We start from the raw sequence: 14,955 nt of genomic DNA on the forward strand, positions 1-14,955 counted from the left end.
CTAAAAAGGACCTACATATTTCTGAAAATATGTGATTTGTGGCCTAGATGGCAGAATAGGGGACTTTATGTCATCCTTTGTTACCTCCAACCTAAAGAATCCTTTTGAGGTTTTCATAATTCAGGCATATGGATTAAGAACTTCGGTGTGTGAAGTACTTCAGATGGGAAAAAGTTTGGGTAATATGTGAATTACGTAAGCTTACTATTTTCACCAAGTTGAAGCATTCCGTTTATTAGGTCCACATTCCTGGGCACCTCTCACGTCTCTCCATCCTAGAAACTTTTGTCAACTGATGTCAGTAATCTATATTAATTAAATAACAACTCACTTTGTGCACCCTCAATCTTTGTGATGTCATGTAGATTGAGTATCTTCGTATGTCATACGCTGCAGGAACAAAAGCCAAGCACACTAATTTGAAGCCAATAGCTGGACAATTGGGAACCTTTGAACACCTGTAAGAAATCAGTGTCCCCGATCAATCGCTCATTAGCTATGTTCTCATTTCAGAAGTCCATAGGTCAAGTGTGAATGATTGATAAGTAGAACCAAGCTAGCCTCTACAAGTCTGTAGACAGGGATAGAGATCCCATGTAGAGTAGGAAGACCCAGAGACCATCATGTTAATTCATGGTCTCGACAACCTAGAAACTCCCAATGAGTGAAAATCTCTTAGTGAATCATGAAGGAAGCCCAGAGACAGGCAGCCCCAGGCAGATCCCCTAAGCCAGAGGATGAGCATTACAGAAGAACCACGGTAATCCAAAACTGTGGAACCTCAATATCCTGTTCCATATGATACACTATATGAATTTAGGAAGCCCTTCACAGAATGCAAACCAATGAGATGAGCAGCCTGGGGAATCCTCCATCTCTACCCATCATCAAAATATAACCTGAGTTCCAGGGAGCTAGAAACCCACACCAATGCCCTTCTCTACAGAGAACAGTGGTGACCTAAGAACCAGTATAGCCACACCCCAAAAAATCAACTCTCTAGTTTCAATAAAATGTATAAAGAAATATAAACACTTTGAAGGTGACTGGTTCTGCTTTCTTAATGCACATTCTTTCACTGAAATACACAGCAGTATGATAACCATTTTTGTCTTTAATAGTGACTAGTTGATGCACTGAGGAGGTAAGAACTCAGACTCTAACCACAAAGTCATGATAAGGAAATGAAAGCAGACATTTCTGTGACTCATCAGCACACAGTGCATGCATGATTGAACTGTAGCACCAAGCCTCATAAGTCTATATTATTATTAGGAATTAATCAGAATATTTTGATAAGTTTGAGATAGAAGTACTAACTAATCCGTTTAATGATTGCTAAGTGTTTCAGATGACTAGTGATACCCAGTAAATGGATTTAATTAAGGTAATAATTGTTGAAGAAAACAAAGACCAAGGTAGGCAAGATTCCCATAAGCTTGACTTCAGTATTTGCTCCTCATTTTCTCTTCCAAATCTTCTAAGTACTGAAATGTCACAGTAAACTGTAGGCACAATTTATATATTTGCTTTCAGATTCATTTTCTTTTACCTTTTTGACTCCTTTCCTGAACAAACCAGGTTACTACAGAAGAGCATTTTAATCACAGAGAAGCTGTCAAATGGTTCTTGGAAACATCATTTATTTAAAAACAAATATTCTTCAACTGTCTTATTGATGTGTCTTTTTTGTGATTATTTTCTGATTGATAATAAAACAGTTAAATAGCTAAATGATAAAACAGATGAATTCATATATTCTCCCTGGTGCTTAACTTAATCTATAATTATCATAGTTTTCAATACCTGATAAATTTAATGTTTTTTGGAATTATCCACTGAAGAAAGCATTAAAGTAGCATAAACTGATATATGAAGTATATGCTATTACCACCAGTATAGCTGGAGGTCTGCTATGGTTAATGAATAGTCATGTGTCTCTATTAACTGATGAAAACATGGCATAAAGTAAATGTATTTTAATTTTTCTTTTAAATTGTGTATGTATACAAAAGAGAAAGAGTGAGAGGAAAGAAAGAGAGAGAGAGAAAGAGAGAGAGGTGGAGGTCAGAGGATGTGCAGACTCTCAGATTGTCAGATGGTGAGGCAAGTTCTGCAATGCACAGAGCAATAAAAATTTTCCCTACATTTGCACTCATAGGTGTGTGCACACGTAACCAACACAGGTTTCACCTGACACACTGACTTAAGTTTTTCCTAATTACTTGGCTACAGTGCTTTATTGTGACTTGTTTCTATTCTGTTGAAAACACTTCTTAACTTGTTCTTTTCAACCCATAGTTTATTTAGAAGAGTTTTGGAGTGGGTGGGTTTTTTTTGTGTGTGTGTGTAATTTTTCAAATACTTTGTGATTGTCCAAGATAGTCTTATTGTTTTTCATTTCTAATTTAATTCTGTGACTGGATCACACACTCAGATGATGGTATGATTTATGTTCTTATAAATTTATTGAATTTTGTTTTATTTTCCTCAGTGGAGTCTAATTTTCTCAATGTTCCATGTCACTTTCAAAGAATGTATTTTCCGCTGTCAGTGAACTCCTCTATAAATATCACTGAGGTCATATTGCTAGTGTTGTTGTAAGTTTTCTACTGCCTTATGGATTTTCCTTTGACTCAGAACCTCAGTTATTGGACAGGAATGTTGAAATATCCAATTTCAACAATTATGGTTTCATTGAATCTTCCTCTCAGTTTTCTGTGTTTATTTCACACGTTCACAGGTTCTGATATGGCTATGCACTTATTTACATTCATCATGTTTTGAGACAAATTGTTCTTTTGTTATTTTTTTATACATTACTCTTCTTAAAATTTCTTCTGATTTCTTCTGTTTGTTTTACCATTAATGCCTGAAAGTATTAACGATACCATCATTTTAATTGTAAACTGTTTACATTTCTTGCCTGAAGTAGAATTCCTGTGCTTTTCTGGTTTTGTTTTGTCCAGTCTAAAAATATCTTTCTTTTCATTAAAGAATTTAGTTCATTTTCTTTCCATTTTTTTTTTTTTAAACTGGGATTCCTACCACCGTGATAAAACACAGTCTTATCAAAGCACCTTCAGTGGAAAGGATTTAATTCACCTTGCACTTCCAGATGACAGTCCATCATTGAGGGAAGTCAAAGCAGGAGTTCAGTCAGAGCAGGGACCTGGAGCCTGGAACGGAGGCTGAAGCTGAAGTGATGGAGGAACTCTGCTTACTGCCTTGCTTCTATGGCTCACTCAGCTTCATTTCCTATCCACCTCAGGACTGCCCGCCTGAGGTAGCACCACCACAATGGGCTGGGCATTCCCGCATCAATTACTATTTTAAGAAAATATCCCAACATCTTGGCTAGAGACCAATATTTTTTCTTTCAAGACAGGTTTTCTCTGCACAACAACCTTGAGTGTCCTGGAACTTGCTTTCTAGATGAGGCTGACCTCCAACTCACAGAGATCTGCCTGCCTCTGCATCATGAGTGCTGGGACTAAAGACATGTATCAATCCTATGGAGGTGTTTTATCAAGTGTGCTTCCCTCTTCTAAGTCTTAGCTTGTGTCAATTTTACTCACATGCCCACACATGTGTGCACGTGCGCGCGCACACACACACACACAAAAGATACCATGCGATCATTGACAGGGTAATATAAGGTACAGCATCCTGCTATTAAAACTATTGTCCATCCTTTGTTTCTCAATTTAAAAAAAATTGAGAATTCTACTCCTCACTATCATTATTCTCACTCGTGTGCCTGAGCGTGTGTGTGTGTGTGTGTGTGTGTGTGTGTGTGTGTGTGTGTGTAACTTGCAGAAGTTGGTTTTCTCCTTCCACTGTGGAACCCAGGTATGGAACTTGGGTTTTAAGACTTGCTATGAAGGTGTTTTTATCCCTGAGCCCTCTCCCTAGTTCTATTCTTTGTATCTAACCCCCTTACTCCTTGGGGCCCTTTAATGAACTCATTTGCACATAGCCTGCTCTCCTTGTTATGCTTTACTGGTTATTTATGGAGTTTGCAGTGCCAGTCATAACTGACCACAGCATACCTTTAAGTATCATGTCACTTTACATCGTGACATATATAAAAGACCTATAATGGTAGCTTCAATTTAGCTTTCTCCAGACTATATACACTTATTTCGATACATCTTTCTTCCACATGAGCTGTGAATGATACAGTATTGTCTTTAAGTCTGTTTTTAAGATATCATACAACAGAGATGACTTTAATTTCAGAGTATAATTCTATAAACTTTAGCACGTTTATATGTGTGTAAACACTCTCTTAAATAGATTAAGCAGACTTCCTTCAAAAAAAAAAAAAAAAAAAAAACACTTATGCTGATATCAAGTTGATTAACACAGGATTCTGGACATTTGGCCATAGATTTTCAATGCATGTGTGAGGGTACCTCTAGAAAAGATAAATATTTGGTCAACAGAATAAATAAAGTGGGCTCTCCTCTCTAATGCAAGTGGGACTCCATGAGAATGGGTTACTGGGAATATATAGGAGAGTGGTCCCTGCCAGACTGACTTCAAACTGGGACAGACTCTATCATGCTTTAGAGGCAGATCCTTACCATTGCTTGTCATGGGCTACCATTGACCTGAACTGCAGCAATACGTACACTGTCTTGGGTGTCTAGCTTACCAAACCCAATAGAAAGATCATGAGAGTTTTCAGCTCCAGAAGGAGGAGAAGGTGATAAATACTGAGAAGAAGAAGGGGAAGGAAATAGAGAAGGAGAGAGAGAGAGAGAGAGAGAGAGAGAGAGAGAGAGAGAGAGAGAGAGAGAACAATGCAGATGGGAGTAAAGCAAGACCTCCATTGTTTCCATCTAGACTCTCCTGGTGACTGATGATGCTCACTCTCCACGCAGCCACTGCCTTTGGTGATATGCCTATTCAGTTTATCTGTCTGTAATAGAAATTGTATATGAACTATTTTGAGTTTTGACAAATCTTTATATGCTCATTCTCTTAAATGTGTTCTTCACAGAACGAGGGATACTAATGTTGGAGCTATGTTTAGGAACTCTTAAAATTGTTCCCAATACTCCTACTTATCTCTACACACTAGAGGAATAAAACAAATAGAAAATGCTTTCATGTTTGCCACTCCTTTTAAAAATTTATTTATTTTTTACTTACTTTACATTCCACTCACTGGCCTACTTCTGATCACCCCCTACCACAATCCTTTCCCTCTCCTCTAATGCCCCCTGGGTATCCTCCCACCTGGCACTTCAAGTCTCTTAGAGGCCAGGCATTTCCTTTGCCACTGAGGCCAGACAAGGCAGCCGAGCTAGTAGAACATATCCCACATACAGTCAACTGCTTCTGAAATAGCCCCTGTTACAGTGGTTCAAGACCCACATGAAGATGTAGCTGCATATGTGCTACATATATATGGGGAGGCCTAAGTCCAGCCCATGTATGTTCTTTGGTTGGTGGTTTAGATTCTGACAGGCCCAAGGGTTCAGGTTAGTTGACTCTGTTGATCTTCCTATAGAGTTCATATCCCCTTTAGAGGCCTAAATTCCTCCTATTCTTCCATAATCTATTGCTTGGCTGTGGGTGTCTATCTGTCTGAGTCAGCTGCTGGGTGGAGCCTCTCAGAGGACCACCTGCTCTTGTCTACAAGAAAAGCAAAATATCATTAATAGTGTTGAGAATTCATGCTTCCCCATGAGATGAGTATCAAGTTTGGGCCTGTTATTGGTTGGCCATTCCCTCAGGCTCTACTCCATCCCCTGTGCATGCATTTCTTGTAGACAGAATAAATTTGGAGTTGAAAGTTGTATGGGTGGTTTGATGTCTCTATCACTCCACTAAGGTTCCTGTTTGGATACAAGAGGTGGCCTTTTCGGGTTCAATGCCCCCAATGTAGTGAGTCACCACTAAGGGTCATCCCCATTGATTCTTGGGCACCTCCCTTATTTTATCTCAGGTTGTAGAGATAAGACATAGAGAAAGAGAAACACTCCTCCATTGCTTGTGGGATTGCAAACTGGTAAAACCACTCTGGAAATCAATCTGACAGTTTCTCATAAAATTGGAAATAGATTTACCTGAAGACCCAGCTATACCACTCTTGGGAATATACCCAAAAGATGTCCCACCATACCACAGGGACATATGTTTCACTATGTCCATAGTAGCCTTAGTTGTGATAGCCTGAAGCTGGAAACAACCCAGATGCCCCACAACAGGAAAATGGATACAGAAAATGTGGTTCATTTATCCAATGGACTATTATTCAGCTCTTAAGAATGAGAATATCATGAGTTTTGCAGGCAAACGAATGGAACTAGAAAATATCATCCTGGGATATGTACTCACTAATAAGTGGACATTAGCCAAAAAAGTAGAGAATACCTAGGATACATTCCACGGAACTCAAGAAGGCTAACAAGTCAAAGGGCCCAAAATGAGGATGTTTCAATTCCACTTGGGAGGGAGAAGAAAATAATCCCAATTAGCAGAGAGAGTGAGGGACCTGCGTGGGGGAAGGGATGGGAGGGGGAAATGGGAAAATGATCAGGTATGGGGGGAGACAGGAGAGAAACCCAGAAGACCAGCAGAATGAATGGAAATATGCAACTTCATAGAGGGTGGGAGGTGGGGGGACCCTCTAGAAAGTATCAGAGATTTGGGAGGTGAGAAACTCTCAAAGAGAGGATTCAAAGATAGGGACCTTAGATGAAATGCCCAACAGTGGGGAGAGGGAACTTGTAGAGTTCATCTCCAATAGAAAAACAGGGCATCAAGTGGAGAGATGGAGTTGCCATCCCACAACCAAAAATTCTGACCCAGAATAGTCCCTGTGTAAAAGAACTGCAGAGACAAAAACAGAGAAGAGACTAAGGGAAAGGATGTTCAGTGACCAGCCCAACTTTGGATCCATCTCGATGGGATACTTCAAGCCCGGGCACTAATACTGATACTATGGTGTGCTTACAGACAGGAGCATAGCATGACTGCCCACTGATAGGCCCAACAAGCAGCTGACTGAGATAAATGCAGATAATTGCACCCAACCATTGGATTGAAGTCGGAGACACCTATGATTGAATTAAAGAAAGGCTGGAAGAAGCTGAAAAGGAAGGAGAACCCATAAGAAGCCCAGCAGTCCCAACTAACCTGGACCCCTGAGATCCCTCAGATACTGAGCCACCAACCAGGCAGCATACATAGATGATCTGAAGTCCCCTGACACATATATAGCAGAGGACTGCCTGGTCTGGCCTCAGTGGGAGAAAATACTCACCCTGGAGAGACTTGAGGCCCCAGGGCATGGGGAGGCCTAGTAGGAGCCGGAAGCATCCTCTTGGAGAAAAGGGGGAGGAGGAATGGGATTAGGAACTGTGGGAGGGGTGGCTGGGAGACAGGCAATGGCTGGATTGTAAGAAAAATAAAAGTAATAATAATAACAGTAAAAAATAGATTAAAACAAAAATGGATATTAGCCCTCTCTCTCAGATATAAGCTTGGTGAAGATCCTTTCCCAATCTCTAGGCTGCTGATTTGTCCTATTGACAGTGTCCTTTGCCTTACAAGCTTTGAAAGTGTCCTTTGAAAAGCTTTGCAATTTCGTTAAGTTTCGTTTGTCAATTGTTGGTCTTCGAGCCTGGAACACAGGCATTCTATTCAGGAAATTGTCTCCTGCACCAATATGTTCAAGACCCCAACATAAAAGTGGATACACAAAATCTTATAGAGTAGAAAGTGGAAAATACTCTTTAACATACTTGTCACTCTTGATTGTGTGTGGGTGAAAGCCTATATGCAGTAGTGTTTATGTTCAACTATAATAATTATGTCTAACACTTCTTTCAATGTATTTTCTCAATCTTTCTTTTTCTGAAGATGTTTTATTTTTAAAAAAACTTTCAAAGGCTAATTTCACTGAAATAGAACATAGCTGCAGGTTGACTTTCCCCCAGATTGTTAGTGATATTGTTCAGCTGTTTTCTGGCTTGTACAGCTTTGATGACAAATTCATAATCATCACTCTATGCTCTCAGTTATATATAATGTGGGTTTTGTTCCACTAGCTGCCTTCACGTTTTTTCCGAGTTACTGTTTTCAGTAATTTGATTACAATGTGCCTTTGGCTTTCTCTGAGCTTATTTTGCTTCGATTTGTTTAGCTTAATTATTTATGTAACATTTAGAATAATTTCATCAATTCTTTTATGATTATGATTCTCTTCCTCCCATTCTGAAATTCTAATTCTATTGCCTTTTTTGCCTTCTTCCATGTCACTATTACTGAGGTGTTGCGTTTCTTAGCTTAAAGCCACCAAGTGAGTTTTTCATTTTAAATATTGCATTTCTATTCCCCAGACATTCTACTGCAATGTTCTACTGAGTTATTATTTTTCTTCTCATTTTGTCCATAATTTTTCTTAAATATTGATACCTAATATTAACAGATGATTTCTCTGTCATCCCTCCAGAAAGATCTCCTCTATTGGTTAATTTCTCTCTTAGTGGGCACATTTTCCTGCTTCTCTACATATCATGGAATGTTTATAGATAATAAGAACTGAGAATATTATGGTATCTGTGTTCATAGCTTGTCATATTCTTCTTAACAGTGCTGTGCCTTCTACTGGTACTCAATAGGTAAGGCATGTTTTCATTGTTTGTTTTGGGCTGTAGGTAAAGTATTTAAGTCCAATGGAGCATAATGATAAGGGAAGCCATGTGTCTGAGGAGACTCCTGTTACCCTGGTATTAAACAAATTTTCCCTGAGGTCTCTGCACCCTAGCTACATGAAATGATAAAACATCCTTTTCTTTGGAACCAGTCTCAGAAATGTTTAAACTTACACCTTTGTAAGTATGCAGTCTTGCATGACTTCATGAAATTTCAACCTAGAGTCATGCAACTTAATATTATCAAATGTTTTCTCTCTTCTTCATTATTTTGTCTTCCCCTTCAGCCTTCTCTAGTCAAACCATCTCTTGTCAAATATCTGGTAATAGCTAACTTATGGTGTTATTTCACTGGTTTTCTGGTTGTTTATAAAGACAAGCCTTAATGATATTGTAACCTGGCTGGAAGTAGCTGTGACAGAGAGCGATTGTTTTGCATATGAAAAATATGGAAGTTGGAGAAACCCAGAGGAAAAAATGCTATGATTTTATAAAACAGTGAATTATAAGGATAAGTTTTTAAAAGTTTATCTGATAAAGAAGTCATCAGAGGCTAGAAAAAGTGAAAGAAAGTACAGCAGAGAACAAATGTTTAGTAGGCACAGGGCTACAACTGGTTTGGAAAATTAACATTCCATAGTCCCTGGAGCAAACTGAGGCTATTTGGCAGCATGTAATTAATTGTGTTTCAAAACACCTTGTTCGAAGGCTTTTCAGTGGTCCTAGAGTAAAGAAATGGCAAATGTCTGAGGTAATGGACAGACCAATTATCCTGACCTGACCTTTGCACATGTTAAGCATAGTACACATGAATGAAAATAACTCACTGTACACTCAAAATATGCCAGGCAAGATTGAAAAATACCTTAAAAGGATGACATATCAACAATGTGATATGACCAAAAGATTCTTTATCCTACAAACTGCTTACAATTAGAAAAACCAAATTAATATATGGATCTACAGAATAAAGAAAACACTGCAGAGTTCTTATGTTTGCTTTTGAAATATGATACTCTGCCTTGTATTTTAGAAACCTGGGCTTTAATCAATTCTGTTTCAAAATCCAGAAACAAAGTTCATTTTACCACAAAGAAAGACAAGTTGGAATTCCTCTTGTGAGAGGTATATTGAGTCTATATAATACATGTCCAAAAGTGTTCATATAATCAGTTTATAAGAACATGGACAGCATGCTCACCCCAAGCCCAAGCAAGAGCTGGGATAAATTACGTGGATTTGATTTAAGGAACAAGGTCGACACCATGGTTATTTATCTGAAGCAGTTGAGTGTTCTTGCTCTGCTGCAAGTTCTGTTTGGGAAAATAAAAACACTCAGTGGCTGCTCTGGAAAAAAGATCAGAGGAGGAAGTAGGAATGTGCAGACCTTCAGTCTTTCTAAGTGAGTGTCATTAGGACCACAAGCATGAAAGTTTATGTTCTGCAAATGCTTGCATCTTTTAAAATAGCCTCTGCAGGCTAGCTGTCTGTACACACAAGATTTTTTTCAAATAAAATCAAGCCCCATCCACTTTCACGTTGATAACTTATTTTCCTAGATATTTGTTGCAAAGTATTTTTGCAATGATTTCTCATTTTACCTGTCCTTATCTTTAAATTATTAATATTCTTCTAAAATGGTTAATGCTTCCTAGACTCACAATAGAACTCTTTGTATGGCTATTCTCTTCTCATATTTCAAAAACGCATTAAAGTTTAATTCTACATTTGCCAGGTCATTGTTCAAGATGACAAGCCACTAAACACAGTTTTTATTTATTTGTATTGTAGAACTTAATCTAGCTTTCCATTGTGAACATGAACAAAAAATAAAGGACAGAAACTTACTTTTCTATTCCCCTAAGAAATATAATTTTCTGTGTAACTAACTGCATTCAAGTAAAATGAGTGTTATTTCTCTTAAACAAACCAACAGAATAGGGGTACATTATTCCTTAATAGTCAACTTTAACCTTCAAACAACTTTCCATTTCTAAACATTAAATATAAATTAGTCATAGTTTGGAATGTGCATGACTACGATCCTTATGGCCAAGACACGAAGCCATTAGAAGACAGTGACCATTCTGCATTTGGCTGTGGCCTTGGAAACAGTTCAGAAATCATCAGGTGCTGTCACCCAAAGGTGTTAAGAGAAACTCCACTCCACAGCTGTCGTTAGAAACATGGATCCATCTCTCCTAGGATGAGTACCTGCAACATGTAAAAGTGGCAAGACCAAAATGAAGATGAGAGCAGAGAAGAGAGACACCAGGACACCCTTGATTGGAAATTGGATGGGTTACAACTGGGAAGATAATCACAGAAGAGCAACAGAGAGAGAATTCAAGCTACCAGACCAGAAGTGCAAATTAAACTTGGAATTCAAGTACACAGCTGAAATAAAAAATATCTTCATGCTGAATCCTCCTATGGAGATTAAGAAAGGAGATAGAACTGCCTCCACAGGAGATTAAAATTGCATCCAGAAAAACTTTAGTTTCCCTGCCACCAGGCCCATAAATGTATCTCAATTCAGCCTGTTTCCTCTGTCACTTACTATTGTATCTACCCTGTGTTAAAATATATAAAACCCATTAGATAGCTAGGTATAGTGAGCTGCAAAGGGGAATTACTCTAAAATCTGAGAGCCCATCCATTCTCACAATGTTTCTCTGTGGGTCAGCCTGTATGGCATAGGGGCATGCTCTACTTGCATAGTCAGTGCTAGAAGACAGAGTCATACTGCACACAGAGTGGATTTTCCAAGGAATAATTATAGGATTCAAAAATAATACTAGTGTTCACACATGTGTCTACAATGTGTCACATTTAAGGACAGAAGATGCATTTTTACTATGACTTTAATACTTTCGACTACTTTAAAAATAGGTGGTGTTTCTAACTTAAAACTAGCAAATAGAGACTAGGAAAATCCAGAGACCTGTCAATAATCCCCAAACCAACAAAATTAGACAGCAGACCCAAATCTTATGTTTAAAGTTCAAAGTGTATAATAATAAAACATTTATTGTTACATATCTCTGTGTGTGTGTGTGTGTGTGTGTGTGTGTTGTGTTGGGGATGTCACAGTGCACGTATGAAGGGCAGAGGAAAACTTACAGAAGTCAATTCTTTTCTTCCTCCTTGTAGACCTCAGAGATGGAATTCAGGTTGTCAGTTTTGGCAGCAGACCTCTTTACCTACCACCCATCTGGCTGGCCCTGGGGTTAATAATCTTAACCTTTATATTACCCAATCCTTTACAATAAATAAGTGATTGAATGAATGAGTAGTATATCAAATGTCCATACACTGGCATGTATCTCACACGATTGATTTAAATGAGTTTCAGATCCAATTAATTATGCCTTGGATATAAATGCTATAATAATATATATTGCTTGTTAAATACTCAAAAGCATTTAAAATGCTAAGCTACAAATGCATCCGCTCTGAAATTGCAGCATCTTTTCAGCCTCAACTCCAACACAAAGTCAACATATATAACATTGAGCTGGATATGGAGCATCAGACCTGTACTCACATCACTTGAGAAAATAAAGAAAAATACTGCTGTGCTCAGTGTCAGCCTGTACTATTTGGTGGCTTATGACAGCCTCGGCTCCAGTGACACCTTGTCTCTAAACGAAAATCAGCATCAGCATCATCACAACAACAATAGCAATAACAACAGCCACAGCAATAAGACTGAGCTCAATGGTCAGCACATGAGACCACGGGACACCCATATAAACACACTCAAAACCATTCTTTCTTCTACATAGAAGCCCTCTGCCTCTTTCTCAGGTGAATATTCATCACATTAAACTCTGTCTCTGAAATGTATGGCCACGCTGTTATGGAAGCCAGAGGGGAGTTACTTTCACATCAATCGCTCTCTGTATTGATTTGGAAATGAAAAACAAATGGGAACAAACTGTAGATGGTGTATTTCATTCTGAGATGTGTCATTTCTCCAGATAAAGTGTTCAAATGGGAGTAGAACAGAACGAGTCATAGTAACGTGGAACATTAATGATTACAAACTCAGAAGCCATTTATCACACCGATGTCAGAAGCCCAATAATGGAATGAAATAATCAAATTTAAATCTCCAGTACTTTCTTTTTACTATCTAAGGATAAGATAAAACTATACCACTTAATCTATTATATAAACTTGAGACAAACAAAGATGTATCACTGCACAGTGAACACTGGCTGACATGTAGTAAATCTAGAAAATGATTTTGCTATACACAGATAAGTTGATTGCAATGGAATCAAAACAGGGTTGGGGATATATATATATATATATATATATATATATATATATATATATATATATATATCTGCTGTGCAATCATAAGGATGTGAATTCAAAGAGATCTTTAGATAACACATAAAATCCAAATACAGTCACATACAGTCACACGTATCTGCAACCCTAGCATTGTGGAGAAGGAGACAGAGACAGGAGTCTTGGAGCCTACTGGTCAGCCAGTCTAGTCTACAGATAATTCCAAATATAGTGAAGAGATCCTGTTTGAAAAACACAAGATGAGGAGTGACTGAAGGAGACATCTGATGTCAATCTCTGACCCACATCCACATTACCAAGTGCATATGCAATACCTCATGCATGTGCACACACAAACACTGCATAATAAAAGCAATACACAACCTATACATGCATTCAAAGCAAAGAAACCACACGGAATTCAGAAACCAAAATAATTAAAAATTAAAAACAAGAGAAAGTAAAGTCTGTGATGGTCACTGCTCTGTATTCTGTTAACTTGACACAAATAGAGCCACTTGAGAAGAGAGAATCTTACTGGAGAAAATGACTCCATTAAATGGACCCACAATAAAGCCTGTGGGAAATTTTCCTTCTTAATGAATGATGTAGGAAATTCCAGATTCAACCCTGGGGAGGTAGTTCTTTGTTTTATAAAGAAGCAAATTTAGCAAACGATGGGAGAAAACCAGTATGCAGCATTCCTCCACTGCCTCTGCTTCAGTTCCTAGCTCTCGGTTCATGCCTTGGCTTTCCTTGATGATAGACTGCAAGTGTAGGCCAAAGAACATCGTTCCTCTCCAAATTGGTCATGATCAGTGTTTATCACAGCAACGGAAAGCAAACTAAGGCAGAAGCAAAAACATCTCATTAAACTCTTTATTTTTCTTTCTCATCAAAATAAAAAACAAAGGTAATTGTTGATGAAGAGAAGTGTACAGAGTATGTATGTATATATGTATATGATATTGAGAGATAGATGTACATTTCATAAATAAGTAAATACAAAAAATGCTAAATAATAGAGATATTTTATAGATAGACAATAGATAAATAGAAGATTAGATAGATAGGTAGATGATAGATAGATGATAGATAGATAGATAGATAGATAGATAGATAGATAGATAGATAGGCAAAACAAATGTAGAAAGCTATCTATACAGAGAGCTGGTGACTCTGATCAAAGTATGTCAAGAGCTTCTTGTCTTATCTTTTCAACCTTTCTGGAAGGGCAAAATAACTTTTAAGTTTGCAAGCATACTTATTTAAGTCATAAAACACATTGGAGAAACACACCTGACAAGCATTTGTGAAAATAAGAAATTAAAAATACCTCCTAGAGGGATTATTTTCCAAAATATATTTTAAAAATGAAACAAAAAGTAAACAAATAAAACACCAGATAATGTTCCAGTAAAAACAGCTGTGCCTCAACATGCAGGAATAATGGAAGCAAGATGGAGCAGTGGGTACTCCTCAGAAGAGCATGTTCAGGACATTTGTGTCATTTATCACAAATTTTAAAATAGTAAGAATAATCACAATAGAGACAAAACAGACACACATAAAGCAAACTCATTATGAAGATTAATTTGTATGAAGTTCATAAGGCTTAAAGAAAGATTACCCTCCCCTTTAACAAAATGTTTCATTGCACAGCTGGGATTCTGTGGGGTAAATGGTGTCACCTCAGGTCAAACTCAAGATCTGCAGAGTATATACGGCACATTGGAACAAACAGGAGCGTATTGAAAACAGATGTCAAAGCCGAGTTGTTTCAGTGAAGGAATAGTCATCATTTGGAGTATGTGGACAAGGGGGAAAAATACACTGGCTCCTGAGGTCGTTGGGGAAACCAGGGCTGATGTTACAGCAGATGCTTCTTGCTTTCAGTCTGCATACAGATGCTAAAGGATCTGTCTTTGCTAAAATGGTCAAAGATTCTCTAGGCTGTATTTTATCTCAAGCAAAGTAAGAC

The sequence above is a fragment of the Arvicanthis niloticus genome, chromosome 8 (assembly GCF_011762505.2).
Source record: "Arvicanthis niloticus isolate mArvNil1 chromosome 8, mArvNil1.pat.X, whole genome shotgun sequence".
Taxonomy (NCBI): Eukaryota; Metazoa; Chordata; class Mammalia; order Rodentia; family Muridae; genus Arvicanthis; species Arvicanthis niloticus.